Source organism: Pituophis catenifer, unplaced genomic scaffold (assembly GCF_029215685.1).
Source record: "Pituophis catenifer annectens isolate HBS135680 unplaced genomic scaffold, rPitCat1.0.hap2 SCAF_21, whole genome shotgun sequence".
Taxonomy (NCBI): domain Eukaryota; kingdom Metazoa; phylum Chordata; class Lepidosauria; order Squamata; family Colubridae; genus Pituophis; species Pituophis catenifer.
The window spans coordinates 980,875-1,003,547 of NW_027256901.1; positions in this window are offsets into that span (position 1 = coordinate 980,875).

Consider the following 22,673-nt stretch of genomic DNA (forward strand, 5'->3'; position numbering starts at 1 on the left):
GGGCGAGCCGGCAGTCCAATGGCGGCGCTCCTCCTGCCTGGCAGCTGCTGACCAGAAGCCCTGGAGGGCCCTTCCCCCCCAGGACTGAAAAGCCCCCTTCCTGCCTCTGCCAAGGGCTGCACTGAGGCCCCTCCCAGACCCCCCCCCAAGACCCGCATCCTCTGTTCGTGGGGAAGTTGCGGGGGCGATGGGGAAGCTCAGCCCGTCTTCACCCCCCAAACTCCAGGCGGCAACATCTGGGCCAGGTGAGGCTTCCTCCGCCTTGCAGGAGAGACGAGAGACGGGGCCCTCCAGGTGCAGAACCTCCCCCATTACTCAGAGACCGAGGCGCTGAGCGGAGGTGGTGGGTGGATGAGGCATTCAAAGGAAGCCTGGGGGGGAGGGAGAGAAAATTGGGGGGGGGGAGTCGGTTGATTGGCGGCTCAGCGTGATGCGTCCTCCGCGGGTGGGAGTCTGAAGGGGCGACCGCAGGTGAAGGCTTCTCTCCAAAGAGCGGGGAGGGGTTCGGGGAGCGCAGCGCAAAGGCTTCAAACGCAGCGGAGGGGCTGGGGGGCTGCTGTGCCTCAACCTACTCAACCTAGTAGACACACGGATGGATGGATGGATGGATGGATGGACAGTAAAGCGCCTCCTCACCCCCCTCTTGCCTTGCCCAAAGACACAGCCATGGCACCCGCCCCTTGCGTGTCCCCCTCCCTTTGCACCCGGGGAAAGTTGGAACAAGGACACCAGCCACACAACACACCAGCCACCCACATGAAAGTCCTCTCCTTGTAGGGTATGTATGGTTCCTTCTCTGCCAATGTCTTTAAACCTTTCTACCCCAAGCAGGCTGGGCAGGTCCTTATCCACGATTGTTAGTGGCCCCTGAATGTCTTGAATTTCACAGGGGAAAATCCTCTTCCCAGGACTGGGATGCTCTTTCCTTGATCATGGGACTGCCTTCTTTATAGTTGCCCAGGAGACTATGGAGATCTAGGATCCACCATCTATCTCCACACTACACGGCTCTTCCCCAATCTGTACTGTGATGTGCATTTTTTTTCTCTATGGGCATCAGAATGCCCTATTATTCTGTGCTCAAAGGCTCTCTTCGGGAGGAAATTTGTACAGGCCATTGAAACTATTTATTCTAAACAAACGGCAAAAGTAATGATAAATGGAGGATTGACGGATGCGACTGAAATAGAAAAAGGCACGAGACAAGGATGTCCTTTATCCCCACTGTTGTTTATATTGACATTAGAAGCTTTAAATAGGCGTGTCAGAGGAGAAAAAGAGATAAAGGGCATGAAGATTCGAAAGGAAGAAGACAAGCTCCAAGCTTTTGCAGATGATTTGGTTTTTATTATTGAAGAACCATTAACAACAATAAGTAAATTAATAGAAATTATTGGAGATTTTGGAAAAGTAGCTGGTTTGAAAATTAACAAGGATAAAATGAAAGTAATGACTAAAAATATGTTGAAAAAACAGAAAGAAGAGTTGATGGAGATTTCGAAAATGCAGATTACAAACAAAGTGAAATACTTGGGGATACATTTAACACCAAGATGTAGTGCTCTGAAAGAAAATAATTACAACAAGCTTAAACCACAGATAGGGCAAGATTTGTTGAAATAGGGCAACTTCCAATTGTCTTTGATTGGTAGGATTTCAACCATTAAGATGAATGTCTTGCCTAGAATCTTGTACTTATTTCAGACAATTCCAATTAAGTTGGATAAAGAATTTTTTATAGACTTAGATAAAATGATAACGAGATATATATGGCAAAGGAAAAAGGCGAGAATAAAGTTAAAGCTGTTACAAGATGCTAAATCAAGGGGGGGCTTCGGTCTGCCCAATTTTGAATGGTACTATCAAGCTGCAAGTTTAACGTGGATAAAAGGATGGATAACTCTGAGGAATACTAGACTATTAAATTTGGAGAGACATGATTTGTTGATGGGTTGGCATGCTTTCTTATGGTATAAAGGAACAAAAATACAAGGGTATTTTAGAAGACAACAAATACGTGAAGCTTTACGGTTGAATTGGGAGAAGGTTAAAAAACTTTATTATTTGAAAATACCTGTTTGGATATCCACAGCAGAGGCTTTTTCTTATCCCGTAATATTTAGAAAGGAAGAAACTATCAGGTATAGTGAACTATTGGATGAAAAGGGTGAACTCCAATTAAAACAGAAACTAGAGGAACAGGGATTTAAGATGGATTGGTTTTCATATATGCAAATATTTTCTAGGTATCGAGAAGATTGTAAACAAGAAGGGTTTTACAATGCTTTGACTAATTTAGATAAGATTTTAATGGGAGCTGATGATTATATTATTAAAAAGTTGCATGGGTTTTTGCTAGAGTTAAAATTGGAAGAAGAACAAGTTAAAGAATCGATGGTAGCATGGGGGAAAATTTTAGTTATGGGATTAATTTAGAAAAATGGCAAAAATTGCGGTCTCATAATTATAAAATGACAATGTCTACAGCATATAAGGAAAATTTGTATAAGATGTTTTACAGGTGGCACTTATCCCCATCGAGAATCGCCAGAATGTTCCAGAACAAATCGGAGAAGTGTTGGAGATGTCATCAGACCCCAGGGTCCTATTATCACATGTGGTGGACATGCCTAGAAGGAAGGAGATATTGGACTGAGATACACATGTGGTTGGAAAAAATGACCAAGAGACACATAGACTTTAAACCAGAGATATTTTTATTAGGGATCTTACCAGAAATATATAACAAAGAATTGCAGTATTTAACTGTGAATCTTCTAACAGCAGCTAGAATTGTATTTGCTAAAAATTGGAAAGAAGAAATGATACCTTCGGATGAAGAAATTATTAGGAAAAGGTTGGACTGTGCCGCAATGAGTAAACTGACATTTGAAATAAGAGAGCAGGAAGAAAAACAATATTATTTGATATGGGATTTATTTTACCACTGGGTAGATAATAAAAAATGGTGATATGTAAGCAAATGTAGAAATACTTAAATGATGATACAACTGATACATTTTATGTAAGATTAAATTTTGGATATGTAGCACTATTGTGAAGAGAGCAGAGGGCACTAGGGATGCAAACCGACCGATGTACTGTCTGTACTTGATTGAATGAACAATGTTTGTATGTTTTATTTTTCTTTTTTTTTGTTTTAAAATAAAAAATGATTTGGGGGAAAAAAAAGGCTCTCTCTCTTGCGGTTCTGTTTCCTTCCCGCCTGTAGTTTGAGTTTGGTGCCCTCTGGAATCCCCTTTGTTGGGAGGCTGCCTGTGGTTGGGATATGCAGGCAGGCTCGCTCTGCACACTTCTGCAATGTGCCCCCTCTTTTCACACCATTGGCATCTGGTATCCTTAAACCTACACGCCGACCTGGAGTGATTCCCTTTGCATCCTGCACACCACGGGGTTCCCTGTTGTGCCTCATTTTGCCTCAGCTTTCTCTCTGCTTTGAGTATAGATTTCTCCTCCTCCTCCTCCTCCTCCTCCTCCTCCTCCTCCTTCTCCTCCTCCTCTTCTTCTTCCTCCTCCTCCTCCTCCTCTTCTTCTTCTTCCTCCTCCTCCTCTTCCTCCTCCTCTTCTTCTTCTTCCTCCTCTTCCTCCTCCTCTTCTTCTTCCTCCTCTTCCTCCTCCTCTTCTTCTTCTTCTTCTTCTTCTTCTTCCTCCTCCTCTTCTTCTTCTTCCTCCTCTTCCTCTTCCTCCTCCTCCTCCTCCTCCTCCTCCTCCTCCTCCTCCTCCTCCTCTTCTTCTTCTTCTTCTTCTTCTTCTTCTTCTTCTTCTTCTTCTTCTTCTTCTTCTTCCCGCTTCTCTCCTCTTCACCCCCGTCTATGTATCTATAGTCGGCCCTGCTGGAGGAATGGAGACTTCCTGACTTGGGGTTATCGGTCAATGGCTTATCAGAAAGTTCAGCTGCCCTCACCTCTTCCAGTACCTCTTTTAAAGTGAGCACTTTCTTAGTCACTAATTTCCTCTGCAATCTCAGGTCTCTCATGCCCACAAGGACTCTGTCCAGTAGCATTTGATCTACTTTTTCGAATTTGCAACCGGCTGCTATATCCCTCAACTAGGTAACGTAGTCATTAATGGTCTCACTTGGTTGTTGCTCTCTACGGTAAAACTCGAGTCGGTGGGCGAATGGGGATGCTGCTGGGGCATAATGTTTCTCCAGCATTTCTTGTCGTTCCTTCCCTTCCATGGTTTGATGTTCTTTGGGGCAGCCAGGCTTTCAGCCGTCTTGTACAGGCGGTTGCCACAATAGCTGAGGAACAAGGCTCTCTTTCCTTCGTCCCCAGTTCCTTGCAGGCCATTAGCTTCCAGGAACATCCTGCATTGTCCCATATATGCGAGGCAGTCGTGTTGGTTCGGGTTGAAAGGTTCGGGGGGAGTGTAGGGAGTCATTCTGCCGGCCGGTGTTGGAAGAGAAGGCAATCCGGTTGGAGGGGGGGAAATGGCCGTCCTTGCCTTGTCCCTTGTTCTCCTCTAGAAAACCCACCTTCATCACCAGTGTTGGATGTGGGGTCAGAGAGAGGAGGCAGGACGCGGCATGGGGCAGTAAAATGGTTTATTCCTGCAGTTTAAAAAAAGCTACAGCAGATGCGCCGGCAGCTCCTTTTAAACCCCCAGAGCTGTCCAGCACTTCAGCCACTCATGTCGGCCCATTCTCCCGCCTTGGAGCCTGGACCAATGAGGGGGAAGTCGTACATCACGACTTCTCCCTCATTAATATTCAACAGCCTGAGCCAAAGGGGTCCATGGGATCTCAAGACAGGTCATTTTCTGGGGGAGGGGTAACCCTCAGGAGGGGCGGGGCAGGCCCAGGCAAGGGAGGCCAGGAGGAGGGGCCAGGCCGAGGCAATTCAGCCGGTTCTCAGAACCAGCTGAATCCCAGCCCTGGAAGTTACTCCTGAGTAGTTCCGTTATTCTTATTCACTTACCAACAAACCTCTCCCCAGACTAAAGCAATTCTCTGCCCTAACTGTAAAGAGACACTGTGAGTTGCTAAGCAGAGTCTCTTCCAGACTCTCCCAGCTCCCCCGTCTCTGGGCTCTCTGGGAAAGAGCTCCTGCCTCCTGCGCTCCAGGCTCCATTCCGCCAGAGAAGGAGAGCCCCCATCCCAGGCAGAGGAGGAAGAGTTGACCGTTACTCAATCCCAGTCAGTGAAGCCCTTTAAGCTTCCTCTGAGCATCAGAGGATGGATAAGACCATCCGGGTCCTTGAAAGCTACCCAGGGATTCTGAGTCCCGCCTTCCATCTAGGATCTACATCGTTTGTGGATTTCTGGCTGTCTTCCTTTCCTCTTCAATTGCAATGGCTCTCCTGGGGGTCGAGGGATCAACAGCTTCTACCAATCAGGATGTTTCCTATACAATCCTACGGGCTCCTCTTTCCTCTTCAGGAATTGGCTTTGTAGTCCTAGGGGTGGCTCTGAAGTATTTCTCCACTCAAGCAACACAGGGAAGGGAGTAGGATTTGCGCAGTGCAGGTAAAGCAGATTGCACCCCCTTGTATTTTGTACTACAAATCCCATCAACTCCAGCCAATGCGAGCAACATCGTGGATTGTGAGAATTGTAATCCAAAGCGAGGCTCCAGCTCCTATTCGCCTACTCCTTTCCCTTCGAGGCTGTGCTGCATCCGGCTGGGGCCAAACGGAGGCCGCCTCCGCGCTCGGCTGTCGGTGGTTGGGGAAGGTCCGGAGCAGCTGCGGCGCCAGGAAATAAGGTGGAGGGCAGGAGGGAAGCGGATCAAGGTCCCAGCCCCCCTTTTTTACCTGTGTCCAGGTGAGGTTCCAAGAGCGCCGGCATCACTGCGGAGCTTTTAATGCAGCTGCAGAGTTGAGCTCTCTCCATTCTTCCCCCCAATGACCTGAAAGGAGGCCCCGGATTTCATTGCCCTCCGTTAGTCTCCCCCCCCCCTCTTTGTCCCAAGCAGCACCCGAGGATGGCGGTCCTTCTACCTGGCAGGGGCTTCCTAAGAAGCCAGTGGAGGGGCAAGAGAGGGGCCTCACCTTCTCCAAGACCAGAAGTAAAAACCCTCCTGCCTCCTCCTTTGTCAAGGGCAGCTGGGTGGGGGCCGAGGGGCTCCCGGAGACCCCCAAGCCGGATCTTCTGCTTAGTTGAAAGTCCCGGGGGGAGGAGGGAGAAAGCTCGGCGCTTCTTCGCTCCCCCAACTGTAGAAAAGAGCCTCTGGAGAAGGTGAGGGTTGGTCTCCCTTTGGAGGGGGGGACATAAAAGTGGATCCCTCTGAGATCAAGGTGAGTCGAAACGGGCCTTTTGGGGGGGGGGAGGTGGAGCCTTGTTTGGGCGAGGCGAGGGGGGAGCCGGGAGGTGCAACTACAGAAAAGGAGCGTTTGGGGAGGGGGCGGGGTGTGCGTGGAGAGGGGGCGAGGCGTTGGTTTGCGAAGGGCAGAGTCTTTTGGGGGTGATCTTGGCGGGACAGTGGCTGGTTGGTTGGTTGGCTGTGGATGGGAGGTCGGGGCTGGGGGGTGTTTTTGTGGGTGCGTGTTGTGGGTGGGGGAAGGGGAGCGGTTGAGGAGGGGGGGGGGGCTTAAAGCCAGGGAGGGAAGGAGAGGGAAAGGGGGAGCTGCGAGAGGAGCGCGTGAAAGAGGCCAAAGAATCGCGGAGATTCTCCCCGAGCGGCTTCAACGGCTCGGCCGGCAGCGCGCCTGGAGCGTCTCCGGTGCTAAGCAGGGATGCTGAGGGTCTCACCTGGATGGGCGCCCAGGGCGAGCGCTGCGGAAAAGCCAGATTCTCCTCCCTCTTTCCCCCGCCCTTCTCAAAAGTCCCGCTCCCCTTTCCCTTCCCTCTGCCCGGCGGTCCCCAAAGTCTGCCATCTCCTCTCTGCCTCCTTCCCACAGGGGGCGCTTTCCTCCCCATTAGCCCAATGATTCAGCCCACTCGGCAGCCCCGGAGACGCTCCAGGTCCAGCGCCCTCCGGACTTCAGCCGAGCAGCCGGGCGGAGCTGGAGGTGCAGGGGGCCCTTCGTGAGGGCCATTCAGACAGCTCCGCCGCCCTAGGAAGCGCCTCCTTCCTCCGGACCAACGTCTCCAAGCGGCCCCTCTGGGTCCCTTTCTCGGCCACTGGGACCTCCAGCCTCCCAGGGAGTTTGGGCTGGGTGGGCTTTGCTCCGCTGTGGAAGGGCTGCGTAATAAGAGGGCGTCACAAATAGCTCCAGAGACTTTGGGGCAGCTGATCAGGGAGGGAACCTCCGTGGAAGGAAAAGACGGGAGAGAGAAAGAGGGAGAGGGAGGGAGAGAAAGAGGGAGGGAAAGAGGGTGAGAGAGAGAAAGAGGGAGAAAAAGAGGGAGAGAGAGAGAGAGAAAGAAAGAGGGAGGGAAAGAGAGAGAGAAAGAGGGAGAGAGAGAGAGAGAGAGAGAGGGAGGGAGGGAGAAAGAGGGAGAGGGAGGGAGAGAAAGAGGGAGGGAAAGAGGGTGAGAGAGAGAAAGAGGGAGGGAAAGAGAGAGAGAAAGAGGGAGAGAAAGAGGGAGGGGAGATGAAGGAATGGCCGGAATGGAAGACTCGGGATCTCTTCTGAAGAGGGAAACGTTCTCACTGACGGGATCTCTGAGGAGGTCAGGCTGACATTCAGTTATTTGTGGTTACAAAAGAATTGCAACCGAAGGGCAGGTGAAGGGATGATTTGCATTCCTTTTTTCCCCCTTTTCCCTTTCCTTTCTTTTTCCCAGCCCCTCCGGCTCCCTCCTCCCCTTCCTGCCTCCGTTTCCCTTTGGCCGCTTCCCTTCCCCTCCAGACGCCGCAGAGGTCGCGCCAAGGCCCCGCTCGTTGGGCTCAGCCTGGAGGCGGCGAGGATCGCGCAAAAACGGCGCCTCCTTCTCCTGCCCCTCCCGCCTCCCCCCCCCGTAGACGCAGCCCCCGCGCCCGCCCCGCTCCCTTGCGCCGGGGGGGGGGCAGGAGGAAGAAGCCGCATCAGCCCCCCCGAGGTCCTTGCCCCGCACTCCCCACCCCCCTCGCCTCCTCTCCCAGGCGCCCCTCCAGCCCCCCCCCGCTTTTCCTCCCCCCTCGCCCAGAGAAAGAGGCCCCATCAAAGCACAAACGCCTCCGAGCAGGGCGGGGGCCGCTCAATAACGGGGGGGGAGGGCAGGGGGGCGGCTGAATCCCGCGGTGGGAAGTTGGGTCTCCACTCAGTCTCACCGGAGACAATATTGGAAGGGAGGGGAGGGGAAGTGCGCAGCCCCCCTGGCTTGGGGAGAAGGACGGAGCTTAACGGGCCCCAGCGCAACAGCCGCCCTGAAAGGCAGAGACAGGAAGGAAGGAAGGAAGGAAGGAAGGAAAAGGAAGTTAGGAAAGGAAGGAAGGAAGGAGGGAAGGAAGGAAGATGGAAGGAAGGAAGGAAGAAAGAAAAAGGAAGGAAGAAAGGAAAGAAGGAAGGAAGAAAGAAAGAAAGAAAAAGGAAGGAAGGAAGGAGTAAAGAAAGAAAAAGGAAGGAAGGAAAGTAAAGGAAGGAAGAAAGAAAAAGGAAGGAAGGAGGAAAGAAAGAAAAAAAGAAAGAGAAAGAAAGATTTTCTGTCCTAGGGCTGGAAGCGAGGAGGTCGGCTGACCTTCTCAGCAGGAGCTGCCGGGGGGGGGGAAGGACCGCCGTCCTAGGAGCGCTGGGTCGGACCAAGACCGGGGAAGGGATTGGGGGGGGGGGGGTGGGGGGGAGGGGAGGCGGTGCGCCCTTTCAGGTGGGAGGGGGAGAATTGAGAGGCCTCAGAGCTGCAGCGGATGAGAAGCTCCAGGTGATGCTGGTCCTCTCGGAAGCTCACCTGGACGCAGGTTAAAAAGGGGGGGCGTTGAGACCTTTACCCCCCCCCTCCCCGAGCACCTTCCCTTCCCTCCCCAGCCCCCCCCCTCCCAAGGGCTTCCCGCTCTGCGCCGTTGCTGCCGCCGCCCTTCGCCTCGCCTTCCTCCGGGGTGAAGGGAGCTGCCGTTTCTCCCCACCCAGCAGCCCGACGGCTGCAACCTCGCAGGGAGAGGAATCCATCCCCGGAGCTCGGGTGGGGGGGGGGGGCGATCCGCTCCCCCAAGGCTGCTTCCCCGCCGCCTCGCCGGATGCCCCCCCCGCAGACCCCCGGAGGTCCCGCTCAGACCTGCAGAGGCTGCCCCCCCGGGTGCCCCTCCCGCTCTCGGATCTCGCCCCCCGCGGCTCCTCTGCCGCTCTCCCCGACGGAGCCCCGAGGCGGCCCGGGGGGGGAGGGGCGCAGGAAGCCCCCCCCTCCAGCAAAGCTCCTCGCTCAGCCCCGGGGGAGGGAGGCCACTCAGGCCAGGGAGGCGGGAGCGGGGCTGTCGGAGGGGGCGCTGGGCGAGCGGGGGGGGGCGAGGGAGCGGGGCAGGCGAGGGGAGCCAGGGGGCGGCAGCGTCTGTGGGAAGCCGTCAGTTGTGCCTGGAGGCCATAAGGGGAGTCAAAGGCCGCTGAGGGACTTTGTGCCAATCACCGGAGCTTTAATCCCACCTTCCAACAAAAGCCAAATGGGGGACTTTGAGCCCTGCTCCTATTTTAGGCATGAAAGCCAGCTGGCTCTGAGTTCTAATCCTCCCTTAGGCATGGAAACTCCCTGGGGGGCTTTGGGCCAATCACCAAGAGGCTCCTGCGTTCCAGTCCCGCCTTAGTACTTTTTGATTGGGGGAGTGAAACTTGGAAATATTTTCTCATATGAATCTTCTCATATTAATGTTCTCATATTAATGAGTTATTGCTTTGCCCAACACTCAATGGGTGCTTCTCCACAACTGAACCTTCCTCCATCGCCCCAGACAGTGTTGGGCACTGAGACTTCCCTCCATCTGGGACTCCCCAGTTCTGATACCCCAGATATTCTGATCCCAGAACTGGGGAGTCCTAGATGGGGAGATGGCCGAGTGTCCAGCACTGTCTGGGGTGATGGAGGAAAGTTCAGTTGTAAGGAAACACCCGTTGCGTGTTGGACAAAGTCTCTGCCTTCTGCCTGTGGGGGAACCAGAGGCCTCTCTGTGCTCATCGTGAATCTTGGACTGACCTTCTGACCCATCAGAGCTTTTCTTATCCCCTGAAAATGGAATTTGCAAAGGATTCAATTGGCAATTAGGAGCCATTCTGAGAACTAAACATTGATTCCCAATTCATCAGCAATTTGTGTGGTTGGAGAGCAGAACAGCTTCCATGGGTGCCTCTCCCTAGAAACCTGGAAGTCCCCCCCCTCTATTCACCCCCTTCTTGGACCTGGATGAATATTATGCAGCATTGAAGGTTTGTGACCTGGTCAGTGATGCGGCTGCCTTTAGACAGGATCCCCTCAACCTCCTCCTGGGGAGAGTCTCAAGGTCCCCTTTCTCTGGGCATCTTCTCCAGCCCTTCACAGACAAGAGAAGCTTGGAAGAGGAGCAGAGAAATCCTTTACTCAGAAATTGTAGAGCGGAAAATTAAAGGGTCTGAAAACTGCTATTTTATTTCTCTGGTTGAGGAAAGAAAAAAACACAGTGGAAATTTCTTTGCATTTTTCATTTTTTTTTATTTACTTTTGGTGTGAAGTAAACAATCCCAAACTGAAATCCCAGAATTTGCAAATGGATTCGATTGGCAATTAGGAGCCATTCTGAAAGATAAAAATTGGTTTCTAATTAATCAGCAGACTCTGTGGTTGGAGACCAGAGCAGCTTCCTAGAAACCCAGCTCTTCCCATTCTTGCTCGCTCCCTTCCGGGACCTGGATGAAGATGCAGCGTTGAACCCTCATGCCACAGTCTGTGATGCCTTTAGACAAGACCCCCTCAACCTCTCCCTGGGGAGAGTCTCCAGGTCCCCTTTCTCTGGGCATCTTCTCCAGCCCTTCACAGACAAGAGAAGCTTGGAAGAGGAGCAGAGAAAATGCTTTAGGTAGAAATTGTAGAGTGGACCATTAAAGGACCTGAACATTGTTAGATATTTCTCTTTTATTTCTTGAATAAGGAAAGAAAAAATCGGGAGCCAGACAAAGTGAGCCCCAGTGAAATCCCAGACGGCTGTTGGGATCCACTCTTTCTCTAGAGTAGGTCTCATCAGGACATCAAGAAGGAGCCATTTAAGAGTTGCGCAGATCTGCCTCCCCAGCGGAGAGCAGGTGAAACCTTCACATCATTTGGGTATTTCATGGGTTCTCTCAGAGATTGTCACACATGACTGGAGCTTCTTTCCCACAGCTTCCATCTTGCCATTTTTCCTCCTCAGGCTTTTCTCCCACACAGAGACACTTTTCGGCTCCCTCAGTAGGAAAACCTGCTCAAATTATTTTTATAAGGCATCAGGTTCATTGGCTGTTCCTGAACATGAAATTCCTCTGAATGACCTTCCCAGAGTTCTCTTTATTGAGCTGAAAGGGAAGGGGATTAAAGAAACATAGACATATATTCTTCTTGGATTCCTGCATACTATCTAAATGGAAAGAATATCTCCTTTCAAATAAAATAAACTTTAATAACTCTTCCATTATCATAATGGAGTTATATCTCATGTTTTTACATTTGTTCTGCCCGTAAGATGTTCCTTTGTGTTGAGGTCTGGCCTCACAAAGATAATGTAGCACTTGGGGATGAAGATGCAACCCAGCAGACCAGCACTGGAGGCCAGGATGGAGAAGACCTGCACAGCCACCATGGATTTCCCTTTGGTGCTCAGGTAGGTGGGCACAAAAGTCACCCAGACACTGCAGAAGACCAGCATGCTGAAGGTGATCAGCTTGGCTTCATTGAAGGCTCCAGGCAGATTCCTGGCCAGGAAAGCCACCGTGAAGCAGATGGCAGCCAGGAAGCCCATGTAGCTGAGGGTGATGTAGAACATGACAACGGCCCCTTCGTTGCATTGCAGGATGATCTCTCCAGGCTGGGAGTGGAGGTCAGAGTCAGGGAAGGGGGGAGAAACTCCCAGCCAGGTGGAGCAGATGATAATTTGGACTGCAGAACAAGAAAGGATGATGGAGTTGGCCAAGCTCTTCCCCAACCATCTCTTCGCTCGGTTTCCTGGTTTTGTGGCCAGGAAGGCCAGCACCACCGTGATGGTTTTGGCCAAGAGAGAAGAAACGGCCACTGAGAAGATGATGCTGAAAACCATTTGTCGGAGAAGGCAGGTGGCTTTCCTTGGTTGACCAATGAAGAGAGAAGGAGACAAGAAGCAAAGCAGGAGGGAGACCAGGAGGATGTAGGAGAGGTCCCGGTTGTTGGCTTTGACAAGGGGAGTTTCTCTGTATTGAATGAAGGTGACTAAAACAAGGCCTGTGGTTAGGAACAAGAATAGGGCAAAAGAGACCAGGATGATGCCCAGAAGTTCTTCATAAGACAGGAAGGTTATGACTTTGGCGATACATTGGACTCTGTCCTCATTTGGATATTTATCATCTGGACATTTGGTGCATTTTTCTGTATCTGAGAAAGCCAAAAAGCAATATTTCTTTAATATACTGGTTTTTTTACATGTTAAGAAATATCTTCTTTGGATCACAGCATGGGCATTTTCCAAGAAGTATTTCTTAACGATTTCATTAAAAAGAGCATAAGAAGGGTATTTTTTTTATTGAAAAATGTAGCTAGGTTAATGAAGGTGAGGGAGGTTCTAGGATGTTAATTATTTCCTGTGTAATGTGTAGAATCTTCATAGGAACCTACATTATTAGAGGTTAATAATGAATCATATAATCGTTTTAGGCAAACTTCCTGAGTCCTGCCCCATGGCAGTTAACATCCTGGATTTGGAGGATACCTACAGTATCTTGTAACATCTGGAAGCAACCTGGAATTAAGGAGAAACTTCTTATCAATGAGAGCAATTAACCAGTGGAACAGCTGGCCTCCAGAAGTTGTGGATGTTTCAAGATTGGAGGTTTTTAAGAAGAGACTGGACAGTCACTTGTCTGAAATGGTCTAGGGTCTCCTGCTTGAACAGGGGGCTGGACTAGAAGACCTCCGAAGTTCCTTCTACTCTATTCTGATTGATTGATTGATTGATTGATTGATTGATTGATTGATCTATCTACATGACTGGCAGACTATTTGTGTAATGAGATCCCCCCCCCATAACTATTCACAGCACCAGATTATGGCCCAGTGACACCTTCTCAGTGATCCTCAAGGGAGGCCAATAAACAATGAATTGCAAGGTCTTTCAGAAGGTGGACCTAAAACAATTCATCAAGTTTCAAAGAACTCAGATGTTCCTAGAAAGGTAAACTTAGCAGCACATATCCAAACTAAAAAGCAGAAGAGATATTTCCTCTGCTGTTAGTAAAGCTTGCCCAGTCTGCCACTCCCTCCTCCCATCTCTTTCCCAGCCCCTCCTTCCAAGTCTTTTTGATTTACTTCCGTTTAGATAAGAAATTGTGCAGGTTAAAAATAAAAAACCCAGGTGAGCTTCAATCTGTCTTTTAACTTGCACTTCGTGAAAATCCTCTGGATGGATCCAGTTCCACAAAGCCTCCCATTTTCCTCAGTGTGACCCACCTTCCTGAGTGGAGAAGGTCCCCTCCGGACAAGGAAGGCAGTCATAGCAGCAAACTGGCTCTCCTTCTCGAGCCCTCTTGACAAATCCAGGATGACAACTTTCCACACATTTGGACTGAGGCAGAGACTGAGCAGAAAAACAAGGAATGCCAAAGAAAAGGTGTTAGGACTCTCCGTCCATGGAAAATGGAGGGAGAAATAGATGGAGACAAGTAGCCTCTGGTCTTCACTGAGGTAAATATGAAACCTCTGACTCCTTCTAAACAGATGCAGGCAGTATAACAACTGGCAGGTTCTTCATGTAGTTCCTCCCTTTTGCTTTCAGAATTTAACATTACAATAAAGTACTTTTTTATTTAATGTAGTCTAGAGGGATGGAATTGATTTTTTTTAAGTATGATGATATAGTCTTATTAAAACTGATAACGTTTACTGTAAAAGATTTAGGAAATTTTATTCTATTAGGTTTTTTAATATGAAATTGAACAGTGATGAAGAAAGAAACCTCTGACCAATAATATCATGAAAGGTTTCCATAAAACATGGCAAAGCCACTCCACTTAGGTCCCGTCTCTTGAAGAGCTTCCATGAGATGACAGCACCTGACATGGGAGGCCAACCACCCTGGAGACTCCAGGCTTTGCCCACTTGAAATGGGACCTCAGGCTTTGGAAAACAGAGAAAAGACACCAAAATTTCTCCCACCTTATTGAGTAACTTTAGCCATAAAAGAACATCTTGGTCGATAGTAAGTCTCTGCCTTTCAAAATACGCCAGAATCTCTCCCCTGGGATCCTCCTTGGGCAGAACCAAGAAGCCATGAATGGCCAGATCTGCTGTTATCTCTCCATTTTGGTCCAAGTACAGTTTCCTCTCAGAAATATTCCAAAATTCATTCTTCTTCAGAAAGGGATGAAACTAGAATGGGAACATCCAGGAATTTGAAAAACAGAGAATTTTGTTTTTTATCCCACATTGAATCTTTCTTCTACAATTGTCTAATCTCCAAATATGCTTAATTAGGACACAAATGCTGTCATTATCTTCAGAAGTGAATGAAAAAGTTTGAGAAAGATTTGTCAATCATATACTGACAAAATATAGAGATAATTGACAAAATTTGTCAATTATAAGGAACATTCTAGAGCAGATGACAAATAAAATGATCAGAGAGAAAAGAAGTTGATTCATAAACTCTTTGAAAACAAGAGGTTGATTCCCAGAAAGCATGGGTTGATCAAGAAGAAAGTTGTCAGGCTAATCTTCTCCCTGGTCATCCTGATGGAAAACACCTCCAGATGTGCTAATTCTACTTGATTGTAATGCGACATTAACAACATTTTGCAGATCTGAAAGAACAAATCTCCCACCAACTCTTTTCTCAGCCTGAAAAGTTAGCCAGGATCCTTTCTGAGTTTCTTTCTCTCCCATTATGCAGCTGCAGGATTCTCCCCTCTTCTCTGATCCTTCCCTAGGCAGCCTCTCTTCCCCTCATCCCAAAAGTCATTCTCACACATCATCACACTTACTAAATAGATTATGGGAACTCTGGTGACATCACTGGATTTCAGGAAAGGACTCTGTAAGGTCCGGCCTCTCCTCCTCATTCAGGAAAGTACAGACTCTTGAAACTTGGCCTTTCAAAAGGAAGCTTTTATTGGGAAGGAGTGGTGGAAGGACGGAATCAAAGCAGGCTCTGAGGGCCCTCAGGCAATACAGTTAGAATAAAGGAAAGTAGAGACCCTCCCAACAGTCCAGTGGGGATTCAGCCAATCCGCAGGTGTGAAGATGTTATTGTATCCATGGCTCTGCGAAAGTGATAAGGGAACTTTCCCAGGGTCATCTTCCGACACATGGCTCCCCCTCCCCTTACGCTCCCCAAAAGGTGAGAAAATGCCAGGCCGCTTAGGCACCGGGCTAAAGGGTATAAATCAATGGGCTGCAGGATACAAGATACATGGGGGGAGGAAAGGGGTAGAAGGTAAAGTGTAAATGTAATCCGGGGTCCCCTCCTTCCCCCAAAGAAAGGCAGATTCACTGATCTGACAGACTCACAAACAATTGTGTGATGTGATTAGAAACCTGAGGGACGGATGGTATGATAACTAAGTGGATAAAAACTGTCTTTAAAATGATACTCAAATACTTTAATTTTTAATCCTTTTTAATTTTTCCTATGAGACCTGAAGGTTATGAATATCAATTTGCCATTAGTCATCATTTTTTTTATGTTGTCATTATATGATAATTAATACGATCTTAGAATAAGCTAATTTGATCTGATTTAAAGAATATCAAGCTTTTCAATTTATAAGCCTTATTTGAAACTTCATTTAAAAAGTTAATTTAAAGACGATAATCAGAAGCAAGCAACAATTGTTGAATCGGATGGATTGGATTGAATTGGATTGGATTGGATGGATGGATTGGAACTTAATTTCCTGCTGGCATCCCTGAAGGAGGAGTCTGGTTTGAAGGCAGGCTGCTTGGAGATGGCTGGAGAGCCATGGACCCTGAAGACTCAAAGTGGGCAGAACGGATGGCTGAAGAAATGGATTCTTTCAAGAAGATTGAGGGAGATTGGGGAATGAATTTGTCATATTTAACTGGAAAACAAGTCTTAAGAGTCTTTGTGTCTCAATTTACAGGAGGTCCTGTGACTTTTGGGAATGGAAAGCAGTTGTTGGGAAAGATCCTAATTAAAATTTTAAGGAAATGCATTATTATTAAGAATCAAACAATGATGTTTAACCCTGGACAGATTCTGGATGGATCAGAGATAATGATTGTAGTGGTCTATGGTAGATAAGAAGCTCCTGTAAATTTTCTGTGAGTTAATTACAATAGCAGATAATAGACCATTTTGAAGTTTTGAAATTTAACTTTATTGTTGGATTACCTGTTAACTACGTTTTTTTTATATATAGCAGATAGATGACAAGTCAAGTTGTTGCAAATAGATGTGTAGTTTATAATTGTGGGCCTATTTTGCAAGGGGGAGAAACTATTATTGCTGTATTGTATTCAACTGGGGGGACAATATGCAAGTTTTTCTGTTTTTAATGCACAATTTTTGAAAAATGTTTTCTCTAGTTTTGTTTTGTCTTTGTAATAGTTTTATTTTCCTAAACTTGTATTTTACCTTTTTGAATAAAATAAAATTTAATAAGAGGAAGATCAAGTTTCCAGAAACAATATTTATCATTAGCACACAGAGAAGGGTGTATGAGTAAAAAGCAGGAGTAAAAAAAATCTGTTTTTCAGCAACTAGGACTTGACTAACAATCGGGTCTCATATAAGAACATGAATGAGGGACTGGAAGAAAGATGAGGGATACCAACTGTTGGAAGAAACATCCTTCTAGGTTCTGCTCCAAGTGGGGAAAACAGACACTGGAAACATGGAGACTGCTTGGAAAGATGGTTTAATGGTGGACAGGATCACATGGCTTGAGTTCCTGAACATAAAAGGGCAGATACAGAAAATCCTCGGGTTTTTATGCTCTCTCTGGCCCTGCATTACTTGGGGCCCCGAAAGAGTATCCTGATTGGTTGCCAGACTCCCAGGGGGTGGGGGTCTTGCTGGCTGATGCAATCTTCCCAGGTGCCATGTGGTGAGCCTGTCTAGATGGGTCCCATTGTGTTAGCTTCTGTTGCTATTGTGTTGCAAATGTCCTTTGACAAAGGATTGGGTTTCTGCCTCTGTCCCATTAACAAAGGTTGGGGGCAGGAAGATGGGAGCTGCTTCCAAACGGTTATCCCAGGGAAATATAATATTCTGCCTTTTTCATATTTCCTAAAATATTTCACTCTTCCAGGAGAGGGGTGGGTGCTAACTTCCTACACAACCTTGAGAGTCAGGAAGTGAATGTTCTGGTTTGGGGAGACCCCAACTCAAGGACCAGGTCCCCTTGCAGGCATCACAAGTGGAGGAGAATTTGCACAAAATCTACATGTGAACTTCAGGGAAGGACAATGAAGCCAAGGAAGAGATCAAAGGAGCTGCTCTTAGCTTTGAGGAAAGAAAATAAGGAGAAGAGCTGAAGATCAGGAGGAGTCTGGGAGCCCCTTTTCCAACTGACACAATCTCTCGGTTGGAGAAGGGAGGATGCAGCCCTCTTCCAATCACTGACACACGTTACACACAAGTGTAAGATCTGCTCACTATTACTCCAGAGTGTCAGACGTGGAAAAATGAATTCAGTTACAAGAGAGGAGATTTTAGCTGAATGAAAGAAAAAATATGATAAAAGGATGAGCTGTTTTAAAGCTGAGCCAATAAAGCAGAGAAGTTCAATCTCCTCTTCATGGATTGTCTGAGTGCAAAGACTGAGCAGTCATCAAGAGAAGCTTTAACTGGGATTCCTGCAGAGAGGAGGGGTTGGGCTAGCCCAGTGGTTCTCAACCTTCCTAATGCCGCGACCCTTTAATACAATTCCTCATGTTGTGGTGACCCCCAACCAGGGGTGGGTTCTAAATTTTTTTACTACCGGTTCTGTGGGCGTGGCTTATTTTGTGGGCATGGCTTGGAGGTCATGTGACTGGGTGGGCGTGGCTAGCTGGTCATGTGACCAGGTGGCAATGGCTATGTGTATAGGGACTACCCAGAGGGCTGAAAAAAGTGATTTCTGACAGGTCCTCGCACTTTTGACCGGTCTTCGCAGTTATGACTGGTCATCATTTATGCCCATTGTACCATTCTTAACAACCGTGCCACTCATTTCACAACTGCTTCTCTTCACCATGGTGACAAGATAGGGCAAAAACATAAATTGTGAGGACAGTCATAAGTTCGAGGACTGGTCAAAAGTGCGAGGACCACTCAAAAATAACTTTTTCAGCCCTCTGAGTATGCATAAAAGGATACAGCAATAGAGAGGGATGAAGGAAGGGAAGGGAAATTAGAGTAGGAGGGAAGGTAAGAGAGGGAGGAGAGAGGAGAAGGAGAAAGGAAGAGGAAGTAGGGAGGAGAAGAAGAGAGGGGAGAGAAAGTAAGAAGGAAAGAAAAGAGAGAGGTGGTAGGTTTGAGGAGAAAGATTGCTGTACAATAAAAAAGATGAAAGTGAAGAAAGCCAACCCCAAACAAATATTAAGATATTAAGATAAAGAATGAATTGTTAAACTTTAAAGAATAAAAGAGAACAAATAACAATAAATAGCAATAATTAGAAACACAAATACAAACATACAACGTATTTTCTTTGATCAGAGTATTTGGCCGGTTCACAAATTTAAACAGTTGTAGGAAGTTAGCACCCACCCTTTTCCTAAAAGAATGAAATATTTTGGGAAATATTAAAAAGGCAGAATATTATATTTCCCTGGATGAGAAATGGAGAAGCATATTTTACAGACAAAGCAGCTCCCACCTTCCTGCCCCTCACCCTTTGTTAATGGGCCAGAGGCAGAAAGTCAATCCTTTGTCAAAGGACATTTGCAACACAATAGCAACAGAAACTAACACAATGGGCCCCATCAAGCCATTGATCCTGTCCACCATTAAACCATCTTTCCAAGCAGTCTCCATGTTTCCAGTGTCTTTTTCCCCACTTGGAGCAGAACCCAGAAGGATATTTCTTCCAACACAGTATTTAGTCATTTCAATTAAATTTACAATTTCTATATTTCCTTTTTACCATATTTATTCCTCATCTATGTTTTAAAAAAACCAATATTACCCTTCATCCTCATCTCTAATCTTAATCAAATTCAATTTTTCCCTTCTATTCTATATTATACCCCTTCCCATTGTCATCTATTGATGACGATTGAACAATCGGGCGATTGAACAGAGGCAGAGGGTGAGGGTGAGTAAAGGCGGGGGGGGGGGGCGAGAGAGGGCTTTGGTGACCCCTGTGAAATGGCCGTTCGACCCCCAAAGGGGTCGCGACCCCCAGGTTGAGATCCGCTGGGCTAGATAGTCTCAGGGTCTCCTCCAAATTTATAAAGGTTGTCATACCACCACATGTATCTATTGTGCTGTTTTAGCTCTAGCCCCACCTAGTGGCCGGGGGCAGATAAGCCTCACTGTATGGTCTGAAGCCAGACTCCCTTTTCTGTCACCCTTTGGAGGAGACGGAAGCAGCCGGTTTGACCGAGACACATGGTCATCCGGAGGCCTCCATCCCTCACACGGAGCATCCCTGGAGAGGTTCCAGCTGCTTCTTTGTTGGCTGTTAGTTAATGCTGCCTATCTCCTATTTATCTTTGATTCTCACTCTTTGCATTTCCTCAGTTTCTCCGTGCCCTTTTCTCCCAATGAAACACCCAGATCCACCCCAGGCTCCCTTTCACTGGAGGAGAATAGGGGGATTTAGCTGCCTGTTGAGCTGCACACAGACCCACCTGCAGTGGGGACGGAACAAAGGGGAAATTCCACCATGCTCATCACAAACCCACAAATACAGGAATTTTATTTAAAAAAGAACACAGCATTTTCAAATGAGCAGTGTGTAATATTAAATGCCATGGTATCTACTCTTTGGAACCATTATTCCCTGAGTAATTGAATTGGACAGATCTGTTGAGTTGGTTCTCCTCATTCTTCTCTGGATTCCTCCTCCAAAGGATCTAAGATCAATGGATCCATATTGGGACCCCCATACCTGCCACGGCTGCAGCCTTGGAGACCCCAAACTCTTTTCTCCCTCCTTCCTTCTCCTCCTCGATCTGGAGGAATAAGCGGCATTCAAGGCCTGGGCCAGAGTCTTCATCACACTATAATATTGATACTCATTTGGGGCCTGGATCCTTTTCCTTTTCCATTGGGACTCCAGTGGGGCTTTCTGGGTGCATCTTCTGCGGCTTTTGACAGAAAAGACATTCTTTGAAAGAGAACAGAGAAAATAATGATCTTGAAACTGATATTCCACAAAGAAATGGGGTTCAAAGGCAGAATCTTTTGGCCTTATTTTTGGCAGATATGCAAAGTTCAAAATACTATGGATGTATTTGAGAAGTCTGCGCTTCTTTAGTATATACCATAGAAAAGTTGTGAGGATCCAGACTTTCCCTTCAATGGGTCCTGATAGACGCATAAATGTTAAATGGAAAGGAAGAATTCTCTCCCAAATGGACACATATTCTATGAAGTGAACAAAGACGTTGACTTGTCTCCACTTAGAAAGGGAATCCCTGAGGGCTGTTGTGTATCCAGTTGTTGAGAACAGTTGTGATATAACCACACAAATTCCATTCCTGACAAGCACAGGAGGAAAAATCCTCATGAAATTCTCTCCCTTCTCTGTGTCTGAAGCAAAGAGGCCAATCAGGGTCCATCTGAAATGGAGAAGCAGGTGGACAATTGCTGGGTACTGGAATCCTTCTTTGGGATTCATCTGGTGGAAAAAGGGGAATTTCCTTTTATCACTCAGAGCCTCTGAAGCAATTTCAAGATTCATCTAAAAAAGCAATGAAGAATGCTGTGTTACATTTGGGATCAGATCAAGTCCAAAATATTATATTTTAATAAATCGAACCTGGTTCTCATGAATATCTTAGAATAGTTTGTTAATCAGACATTGTCTAAAATATTAAAGACAGAATATTAGCAAGATTGTATCATAATAATGGTGAATAATAAGCAAATTGAAAAACAATAAAAATGTAAATCATATTACTGTATCACCCCTACAATTGATCACAATTAGATTAACACATGCAAATGCCAACTGGAGTATTCTATTCCAATAAAGGGCCTATTATAATTTTCGAGGAGTGCTGCATGTTTTTTTGATTCTATATCCCAGATTCTTTCTGGAGGAAATTTGTTAACTTCTTTCTCCAGTTATACAAGAAACAGGTAGACCTCAAAGCCTAATAAGATTTGTCAGTTGCATAATCCAAGTTTGGTCTTTAATTGAAGTTTTGTCTCTTCCAACAGCCACAATTTTCAGAGTCTGTCAGTTTTCATAGACTAAATTTTATGCCAATGCCCATATTTTCTGATTTTAGACAAAGCAGAAAGGGTGTAAATTCCCAAATCAGCTCCGAGGGCAGCAGCTGGAGTCCTTTTGTCCACCGCAAGATCCTCCTCAGAGGCTGAGATTGGGTTGGTTCTGCTGGTGGTTTCTCTCTGAAGCCCCAAACATCAGATTGATGTAAGAACATGGGAGAAAACTGGGCCTCAGATACTTTAATAGTTTGGGGCTGAGGAAGCTGGAGAGCTAAAAGGTTTTCATTTAAGCACCACTTTCACTCCTGCCCTTTCTCTAACTGAGCTCCTTTGATGATGAGGGAGCCAAGATTCAGTCTCAGAGAAAACTAACCCAGGTAAGGAAAGATGTTATTTGCTCTACTGGATTACCCTCAAATAGGCATTTATGGCTATGATGTTGTTTTCCAAAGACCGTCACTTTTGAACTTGATTTATTAATTATCAGATAATTATTATGACAAAACAATCCAAGTCTTCTTCACAGGGCATAAATCCAAAGTGTAAGTATGATACTATCACATTATCAGTGTAAATCAGTGTATTCCAATAGGAATTTAACATGCTAAACATGTGTACCTATAACAGAACTTATAACAAAATAAAAGGGTTGGAAGGGACCTTGGAGGTCTTCTAGTCCAACCCCCTCAAGCAGGAGATCCTATAGACATATAGACTGGGTGAAACCAGGCTTAATAGCAGTAACTGTGAGAGGGATCCTGGAGTCTTAGTGGACAACCAATTAAATATGAGTGAAGAGTGTGCAACGGCAGCCAAAAAAGACAATGCAAACCTAAATTGCATTAAGAGAGGGATACAATCAAGTTCAAGAGAGGTACTAATACCACTCTATAATGGTAATTTGGTACCCTTTTTAATTGTTGGTACAGCCAAAATTAGGGAAATTATTTACTTCATTGCCACAATGTAAGAAAAGAGATGTTGGTTTATATATTAGAGATACAATTTCAGCGGAGCAAATATATACAGATGATGAGGGAAGAATTTTGATGGTGGAAATAATAGATAATAATATGAAAATACTTTTAATATTATTACTATTTAATAATATATGCTCCAAATGACAATCAAGAAGATTTTTATAGAAAATTACATAGAAAATAATTGAATTGGATTATGATAATATTTGCATGATGGGAGACTTCAATGGTATAGTAGACGAGAAATTAGATTATAATACACAGAAGGCAATAAAGCAAAGTAGAAAGACTCTTCCGAAATCTTTTTCCAAAATGACAGAGGAAATGAGTTTAAAATTTAATTTAATTTAAT